The following is a 10,033-nucleotide window of genomic DNA, read 5'->3' as shown; positions in this document are numbered from 1 at the left end:
CCCCCTCTCAGTTTTCTTCTGGTTATTTGAACTGTCTAACATATTTGGCCACCTCCATCTAATGCATCTTGTATGCTCTTCATAGTAGTTACTAAGATCACCCTATCATCGTTAATCATCTTCAAAATGTTTTCATCCTCATGGCATTAAACTGATTTAAAAGTCTAGTATCTGCTTGCTTCTCCAAAGAATCAAAATGAGAGTCTACAACATTCAACATACTCCTAAGCTTATCAGAGGGATCATCTGATGTGTTCATTTTAAGCAAAACTTTCTCGAATACATCTCCAGCCAATATTATCAACTCTTTGTTTGCAATATGGGACTTGAGTAAGTTCTCACTGGCTTTGTCTTGCACAAGAGTTGCTAGCTTTAATTCTTGAATCGGAGATAAAGAAGTCTCAATAGGCCCTTGATCAAAATCATCTGAATTAGTAGAAATCTATTTTTCTTTATCAGCTATAGTGTCTCTTGCCACTGTCACCCGAGCCTAATCATCCTTCTCCTCACCTTTCTCCTTTCTTGCTACCTCTGCACTCGCATCTTTTCCATCATCTTCACCCTTTTATCCATCAATTGTCTCCTCAACTGCCTTTTCTGAAACAACTTCTATCACTAGAGGATTTTTTTCAGCTTCACTAGAGATATCACCCCTTTGATCAACATCAACTACTGTATGCACATTGGTCTGTTATGCTAGAATGCCCTTCTCAGATTTTTGTACATTAGGAATGACTTCATGTACTTCAGAAACAAATGTGTCATGTGATTTCTCTCCCGGTTGAGTGTCATTATGTGCCAGATTCACATCATATTTGTGATCTATCAAAAATTGTCTCAGAATTTCTTCAATCTCTTTAGTTACTTCATCTATTTTCTTGAGCATGATTTTATTTACTCTCTTCTTGCTTCTAAATCTCTCCTTTGAAAGTTTTAACAATCTAACAACTTCATCTTTAGAAATGACAAAACTTGAATTGACTAATACACATTCCTTTATTCTTTCATCCTCTAAACTTGATGTATGCCTCCTTACATCCAAAATGTCATATAAGTTTTTGGGTATCATGGATGATAATTCTATTAATGCTTTACTATAAACATCCATGTACTGTACAATTGCTTCCTCTATAGCTCTTTGATCTTTATCATCAAAATTCTCATAATATATAGGCACATTCTTCAAATTACCATCCTTAAGTATTTCATCAATTATTTCTTTCAAATACATTGGGGGAACTACATCATAAGTACCTTCAATTTTACCAGACTTCGAAGCTTCATCTAATTCAAAATTATGTTTCTTGCTTTCTCTGGCTCTACCATATGTCTCAGCTTCATCTCTTGGCTTCTTGGTCAGCTGGGCTCCACTAGATTGAGGCTTCTTTACCACTCTTGCATAAGTAGTTGTCTTCTTCACCTCTTTCACCACTTCATCAGATTCAATTTCTATATCCTCAGCCGTGGCTGCAACATATTCTCTTTGAGGCTTCTCCTTCTTCCTATTCTTTGTTCCACCAACTGACTTGGCTTGAGGCTTGGGTGGAGGAATAGGCTTCTGAACACTGGAGATAGGTGCAAACTGGGCTTGCCTTGGCTTAGATTGCTTGGGAGGAGTGGAGACCGGTTTTGATTTATTAGGCTTTACCATGTCCTCCTCCTTCAATATATTTTTCTCCCTATCCCTTTGCACAACTTCTTTTGATATTCCCATTTTTTCAACAAATTCTTCAACTTCCTTTCTGAATTTTCTCTTCCTTGTCGGCTCGATGAATTTCTTATGCAAGTATAAGTCTTTCTCTTTGTAAGTACCGAACCTCTCCTCCTTCTCATCCACCAGTATACTCAACAGGTGTTGAGCATATGCATCAAGTGTGTTTCCATCCACATCATACCCTATGGGTATGATCCAAACAGTTCTAGGTTCAATTGCCTCCATGTGACATTGGTCTTTGTCTACCATGAAGCAGATTGTGTTCACATATCTTTCAACAATATCTTTTGGAATTCTCTCTCTTCTTTGCATCATGGCCTGATATGATTTAAAGTAACCCCACAAAGAAATTTTTTGAGCTACAATATCACCCAAGCCTTGCAAACCTTCCTTGATTTGGACTGCCACCAGTTTATCATAAGCCCATTGAACCTTTCCTATTCTGGGGATTTCATTCAAGAAGTATAGTGCTAAATAGACAATCAGAGAACCAAATTTGAAAGAATGTTTCTTGTCTTGTTTTATCTTCTTTAGGTTGCTCATTAGCTCACTGAGAATCACTCCACATAGATCATACATTTTTTCCTCCTTAAGCATTTGATAGGTTGCAAATATAGCAGTACCACATACTAAATTTTGTCTGCTAGACTGATACACCTTATATCCCATCACCATCGAAGAAAATATTACATCATGTTCAATTATATCACTAATTATCATTGACTAGCTATCATGCTAAGATCTAGTTTCCTCTGTTACAGTAGTGTTCTTAACATTCCTCAAACCGGGGATCTCACTGATTGCATTCAGACAAGTTACCACCTAAATGGATTGCTTCATAATCTTGTGAGATCTATCCAACCATATAAACTCATTGTGAATTCAGCTCAAGATATATCTGACCCATTCAAGTTCATCAAACACTAGAAAATGAACAAACTGGATAAAACCTTGTCTTGAATTCGAGATTCAAATTTCCCATTTCATCCATCATGTGCTTGGTGTATAATGATAAATGTACGCATTCCCAAGCTCCTCGATATTATAGTGAATATATGCCCTTATATCTTCATTATGCAGTACGCCATATGACACAGAGGAAAAAGAACCTTTCGGATCATCTTCAACGGATTTGAATGGATGTCTTTTGAATACTAGCCTTTCTCTCTTAGTAATCTCAACTACCAATAAGGTCACAACACTAGATGTGGATGCCATTTTGAAATTAGGGTTTGAAAAATAGCTCGAACATGGATAAATAACTTTTCAGATTTAACCAGATGGAAGGAATAGCTTTTTGGTCACTTCAAGCTCAGTTTACTTTGCTCAATCTCATTCACCTTGCTCTTCTACTCTTTTCTCTTTGTTTTCAATGTGAAGAATGAATTATTGAAATCCTTTTTATCCACCGAAAACCTAACTTTAAGTTGTAATAAATTCAAAACCCTAAAAGCTTTCTGGATACCCTGCATCTTTAAGAATTCATCACCAGATACTCAGATAGGCATGTAACCTTCCAAATATCAACTGCACAACTAATCTTCATGATTTGCAACCATCCTCTACCAGTTACAGATCTTTGAAAGGGGGTTTTAAGGATATGCATGAATAGTTTTCCCTTAAGACCAAAGGGCCTTAGTTACCGAATGAGGTTCCAACACCAGAGTCAGGTCTGGAGCCATTCTGAACATTTGGATCTTCTTTCTTAACCCACATCTTCTTATGCTGCTCTCTAACCTCTTCAACCTTCACTTTTCCTTTTTCATTTTATTTGCTCTTTTCTACCGAAGAATTATTGCTCACTTTCTTTCTTCTACAATATTTTTCTATGTGACTAGATTTGTTGCATGCATGATAAACAATATTTCCCTGCATAGGCCTGAAGTTCATCTGATTTGGTCGCATCCTCCATTGATTATAAATATGTCCAAACATTCCACAAGCATAGCATCTCTTATTCTAAAAATTATTTAACATTGTTTTTCATAGGTTTGACCTATGACCAAAGTTCTTTCATATGAAACATTCATCGACAAAGGTAGGACCATTATTCATCACATTATTCATCATCCTACTTCTGCATTGATTTTCTATGACCTAATTTTCCACAAACAAAATGTTTACCATAGAATTGATAGGCATTAGGTTGTCTTACTGAAGGTTTCTTGTTCTTCTGATGATTTCTTTGTCTAGTACCAGAGGATTCTCCTTTCTCAAATCCAAGTCCTCGCATGTCTTTTCCATGTCCCTGACTTTTCAACATCTCATCTAGCCTGGCTGAGCTAGCTTTGAATTTTTCTTTGTACTCATTAGCAGTAGTAAGCTCATCTCTCAGAATTATGATCTACCTTTCAAGTTATTGTCCATCATTCTTGCATTGTACCAATTCAAGTTTCAACTGATCATTCTCATAGTTCAATTTACAATATTCATCAGATCTATCATTTAATAACTGAGTCAGATTTTCTTCATTCTTCTTTTGGTCTTTAATCTCCTTTGTCAACTTCATCAATGGTTTTTTCTTGTTTCTCCTTTAGTTTATCCATCAGTTCTTTTCTCTTCTTTCTTGATGTGCTCACTTGTTATTTCAGAGATTCAATGAAATTTTCAGCTCCTTCTAGACCTCTCCTCAAGCTATTATTCTCTTTCATAGCTACATCAAGGTCTTCAAGTGCCACAGTAAGTTGCTTCTGCAAACCAGAGTCCATTGATTCAATATTTTGTATCTTCCTCAAGTTGTTAGGATTCTTCCAAGGAACTAGGCTTTGATACCAATTGTTGGAATCAATGAGCACTGAGAGGAGGGGGGGTGAATCAATGTTCTACAATTTATAAACTTCGTCTCGACATTCTACTACTAATTCCAAGTGCACAGCTTCGTCCTACATCTCTATCTCAAGATATAATTGTTTCTTTGTCGTTTCTACACTTAGTCTCAATTTTCTTAATTCAACAAATCTATTACAAAAGAGGGTTAATTTACTTTCCTAATACCTTCCAAATTTACTGCAATTCACTTAGTATTCAATCTCTTACCATTGGGGATTGGATCTAGTGAATTCAACCCCTCTTTTGAATTTAATGTGTGAAAAATTGAAAGGAATCCTTTGTGAAACTTTCATCCCTCTTTTGAGGGGAGTAAAGATTTCCACTTGATCTCCCCTCATCATTTTTTCACGTTACACAAAGAATTGCATTTCTTAATCATAGTTTTCATTTAATTTCCCTCATTTGTGCATGAGTTTTGTTATGTTTAGTCTTACATACAATATTCCAATGAGAAGAAGTTGTAGACTTAAGGTTTCCCAAGGTTTAAATATTAAGGATATGGAGCCTCAGTTAGATAACTTATTCCATGTGAATGTTGGTGCTTCCTCTAATCCAACAAATGAAATAACTTATTCACATTCTCTTCATACTTCTCATGATGTGAATAAATCACTAACTAGGGTTACTATTGACCAATTGGAGAAAACTGATAATGAATTTGAGAATCTTCAACATTGGATAGGTCAACATTACTTGAATAGTGAGGCAATCCCCTTGATTGAAGGATTGAAAATAATGGTGCAAATTGATAAGATAGATGTAGATTTGTTGTGTGTTCTTTCTCATATCGTTGATACTAATATTATACCAATCAAAAGTTGTGTCAAAGTCCTTGGTTATTCTCAATCCACTAGCCAACTTAACCATCCCATTCCTATGCCTACATCCTTGCCCAGTGTGCCAAAATTTTACATTTTCTATCGTGACTACTTCCATATAAAATGTTAATCCTACACATGTTAGTCATAGGGGAAATCCTATTAATCAATATTCCTGCATACCTACTTTTGTGAGTCTTCCATTTGTTTCACAACCATCTCTCATACCAACATACCATTACGTTCGCCCTCCTTATTCTCAACCTCCACATACTTACAACAATGTTACTCCTCCATCACAATCCAATATGACCAATTTCAATCCATCTACCGAAGCAACTATCAATAACCTATCTCAAATTGTTACATCCTTACAACACTAATTGGCTTCTATAACTCAATCCAAGTTTAATTTTCCCACATTTGAGGTAGCGAGCCCACTATCTGATGACACTGTTTGTGTGTGGTTCCTCCTAAGAATATGGAAGTTCCTCAATTGGAGTTGTACAATGGAAAAAGTGACCCCTTGACTCATATAGAGACATTTCAAACTTTGTGTTGTGATTTTGCTCATGACCAAAGATTTATGGCTAAATTGTTTACTAGAATCTTTAGAGACAGATCCTTGCAATGGTATTGTTCTTTGTCTCTGTGATGCTAAAAATGTGGTATATAAGAGGCATACACATATAATGAGACAATAAAAACATAATTGAAAAGCTTAATTGAAAACTAGATCAAAAATGCAAACCATAAGCCTTCCTTGAAATGTCCCATTTTCCTCTATTCTTGAGGACCTTGAAGGTGTTGGATTGATTGGCTCTGAGCGGAGCAATGACCTCCAAAGTGGCAAATCAAGAGTTGAGTAGCTACTTGATCATGATTGATTATGCAAATGATATGAAATGCATGATCTAAGAAACTAGATTACCATGCTATGATTAATTCAAAATGCTAATTACTAGATAATTGAATTGCAAATTTCCTATAGTAATGATGCTAAGAATATGAATGCAAGGGATCCTTTTTGCTCCAAAATGGGGGATATTTATAGGAATTCCAAGGCCAAAGCTAAGGTGGCAGGTATCGACGGTCCAGATCTGATCTGAAGATATCAAGGGCCAAGATTGAGGAAGTTGGAGAAGAGGTTGGAGGAAGGGACACTTGTCATCTCTGTGGTGACAAGTGTCAAGGAGCCTTTCTCATGAGAGGTAAAGTGTCCAAGGGAGGAGACATGTGGCAAAAGTTCCATGTGTCTCAAGGGGAGAATATCCACACCATAGAAGGTTAGAATGTGCAAGATAGGATAGGGTTAGTTAAACCCAAGGTTAGGTGGAATGGGTTAGGTTAGGGGATGGCTAGGTTAGATGGTTAAAAGTTAGGAGCCATGTGCTCATTTGAATTTAGAAATTCAAATAATTTGGAAAATGATAATTAATCTCAACAAACTTGAGTTTGTTAATTTTAATTAGGGATTAAAAGAATTGATTTATATGGGGGGAAATTAATTAATTTAAATGAACTATGTGAATTTAAGGGATTAGAATTAATTAATAAAATTGCTTGTGAATTCAATTAATTGGGAAGGGGGATTAATCAAATAACTATGTATTTAATTAACTATCTTCAGACCATATTTAGGTGTATACATTTTTCTCCTCTTTGAAGCGAGGTGTGATGACGCGTTGATTCAAAGAATAATCCCAATGTGATGATGTTGATCTGATATTGGTTCGATAGGATGCCCTAGCCATTGATTGCTAAATTGTGATACGATGATGCCCCCTCAGGAGATCAATTGAGATAATTGACTTTTGAAGTTTTTGGATCTTTGCGATTTCCTGATAGATTATTGGATGATTCCTGCAATTGTGGTTGATGAAAGTGCGAGTTCTTTCACTTTGATGTGGTTCTTGATGTGATGATTGAATTGATAAGATTGATTAGATTGATGAGATTGAGATCAAGTCTAGTTTCAGGAATGACACCTCCTGTATAAGACAAAGATGATCAAAGCGTCTAGTTTTAGGAATGATATATCATGTATAAGACTTAATCAAAACGTTTGGTTCTAGGAAGGATTCATCCTCTATAAGACATGATAGAATAGATTAGATGTGATTGATTGATAGAATTGATAAGGTTGATTGGATAAAGAATTGATATTTTGTTGATAGCAGGTTGTAGAAAGATTCAAATATGTTGATGTGGGTTTTGTTGAGGGGGTAGCATAAGATTTGCGCTGGGTTGACAATATCTAGAGAGATGAGTCATCGTTCTGATTATGTATGCACTTATGATGAAACATTGATGATTCCTGTGATAGATTTGGCCTCAGATAAGATGATCTTTTGTGATCCCATGCAAAATGAAATGCAAATCTACTTTAAAAATGCAAATGCAAAATGATGAAATGCGGTGATCAGACCAATCATGTGGTCATTGCCTTGTTTCATCATTGAGCCTTTAAAATGTAGGAAGTGAGTGCAACCATCAATGGTATAATTAAACCATGATGAATTGAGCACTACTTTCCTAGGTTTTGATATTGCAAGTTAACACAAGCATCAAGGTATAATTGAACCAAGATGACCTAAGTGTTGCTTGCGTAAAACAGGCAGTATTAATCATTTCTATATGCAAGTCTGAAATGTCTTCTATGATACTCTAATGATCATGTCTCGAGACAACTTTGCGCATATTAACGATTAATTTATAGACAACAGACAAGAAAAATATCATGTTCCTTCCTTGTTCCTCTAGTCAAAGACATCCTGGAGTCACTCGAAAATCATGATAGTGAAAATCAAGATAAAATAGTTGAACCATTATTGTCAAAGTGTTAAAATCAAGAGTCAAGAGATATCATCCATTGATATGTGTTTATCATGTTTAGACTAATATGTGATAGTTAATGGTTGACAATGTAATTTTATGTTCAACGTTGGATGTGTCTCATTTTTTCGCTTGACAAGTGTTTTCTAACTGTTTTTCTACCTATTTGATTAAGCTCAAAACGATGAAATTATTTTGCCCCCAACTAGGTTCAGGATTTTACCCCCAGTCTAGAAACAAACTTTATTTTGATATATACAATGATCCAAACCATGACGAGAAAACACCTGGGATTCCTACGTGTGTAAAAAGGATTTATTATGGATATGAACAGCGCTGGCAGAAAATGAATACAAGCGGAAAGATGCATGAACCAATAGATGGAAGAGCTAGCTGATAAATAGCGCCTGTTTGCCAGGTTTTCACCATCTGTTTTCATTGCACTTTTTCTCATATTTGATTTTTTTTTGTTTATTTTTTTTCATTGTTTTGTCACTGTATATGGTGAAAAATGGAAACAACAACATTGAAAGACTAAATGAATTCAACCACAAAACCCTAGCCTATCAACAACAAAGATCCACCATAACATATGAAGATTACCTAAGACAATGCAAATCAAATGAAATCAAAAAGCTTATACCATCACATGTCCAATAGGGTTTGAATCTCCATTCTTCCTATCTCCATTGATCTTGCTTGATATATTTGCTCTCAGATTTTATATGCACAAGAGCTCAACAAAGAACGGAAATGTGGTTGCAAGTAGGATCTCATATGAAAAGCGTAGTGTAGTCAAGTGCATAAGTTGATTAGCCAGGGTTTGATAATGAAGGAAGCATCTCCTTATATAGAAGACACTATATGAAATGGAGGGATAAGATTGAGAGGTGTAAAAGAGGTCGGCTATGATTAGAGGGTAGGTAAAGAAAATAATAAAATAATGAAAGGGGTAGGTAGTGTATGAATTAAGAGATGAATGACATGTGTCATGAGTGGAAAAGGCTAATGAATTAATTAAATAAATAAAGATTTATTTAATTAATAGAAGAAGTGGGATCAATTAAATAAATAAGATATTTATTTAATTTAGGAAAAGGGATAATTTAAATAAATAAATGTATTTATTTAAATGAGAAATAAGGCTAGAAGAGGATAAATGAATTAATTAAATAAATAAAGATTTATTTAATTAATAGAAGAGTTAGGCTAAAGTAATTAAATAAATAAAATATATTTATTTAATTAGACATGACAATTTTAGGTGTCTACATTTTGCCCCTCTTTGAGACAATGCAGCTTGTCGCGTTGTTTCAAAGAAGATAAGATAAACTGATACAATGTTGCCCCAAGATGGGAATGGTATGCCCCCTCGAGAGATTGGATGAAAATTTCTGAAAAGATTGCAGACAATCTCTCGATAAGAAAGAAAGGCTAGAATGGACAAACCGAATAGAGTGTCAGAGTCACGTGATAATGAAGACTAACTCGAGAAATGAGGGCTAGGGCTAGGGTAGTCTATAAAATAGACCACGAGGGGAATACATCCTTATTGTCATCCACACATCCAAGAGATCAGAGTGCAGAGAGAGAATAGAGCAGCAATAGTCAACAACGATGGCATTGGTGCACAGTTCGATCGCGTTCGCCAATATCAGAGGCCAGCAGATGCAGGAGAGCCGGTAAGTACCGCAAAACCTCCTTGTACTTTGTCGCATTAATTGTTGTCATAAATGCATGTTAGGTAGCACATTAAATGCATTCTAGAATAATGTTCAAAAAAGTCAAGGTGTGTCCGTGCTAGTGCCAGGCGCGTCTATGTTGGCTAGGCGCGTCT

The sequence above is a fragment of the Cryptomeria japonica genome, chromosome 10, assembly GCF_030272615.1.
Source record: "Cryptomeria japonica chromosome 10, Sugi_1.0, whole genome shotgun sequence".
Lineage (NCBI taxonomy): Eukaryota > Viridiplantae > Streptophyta > Pinopsida > Cupressales > Cupressaceae > Cryptomeria > Cryptomeria japonica.
This window is presented reverse-complemented; position numbering follows the sequence as displayed.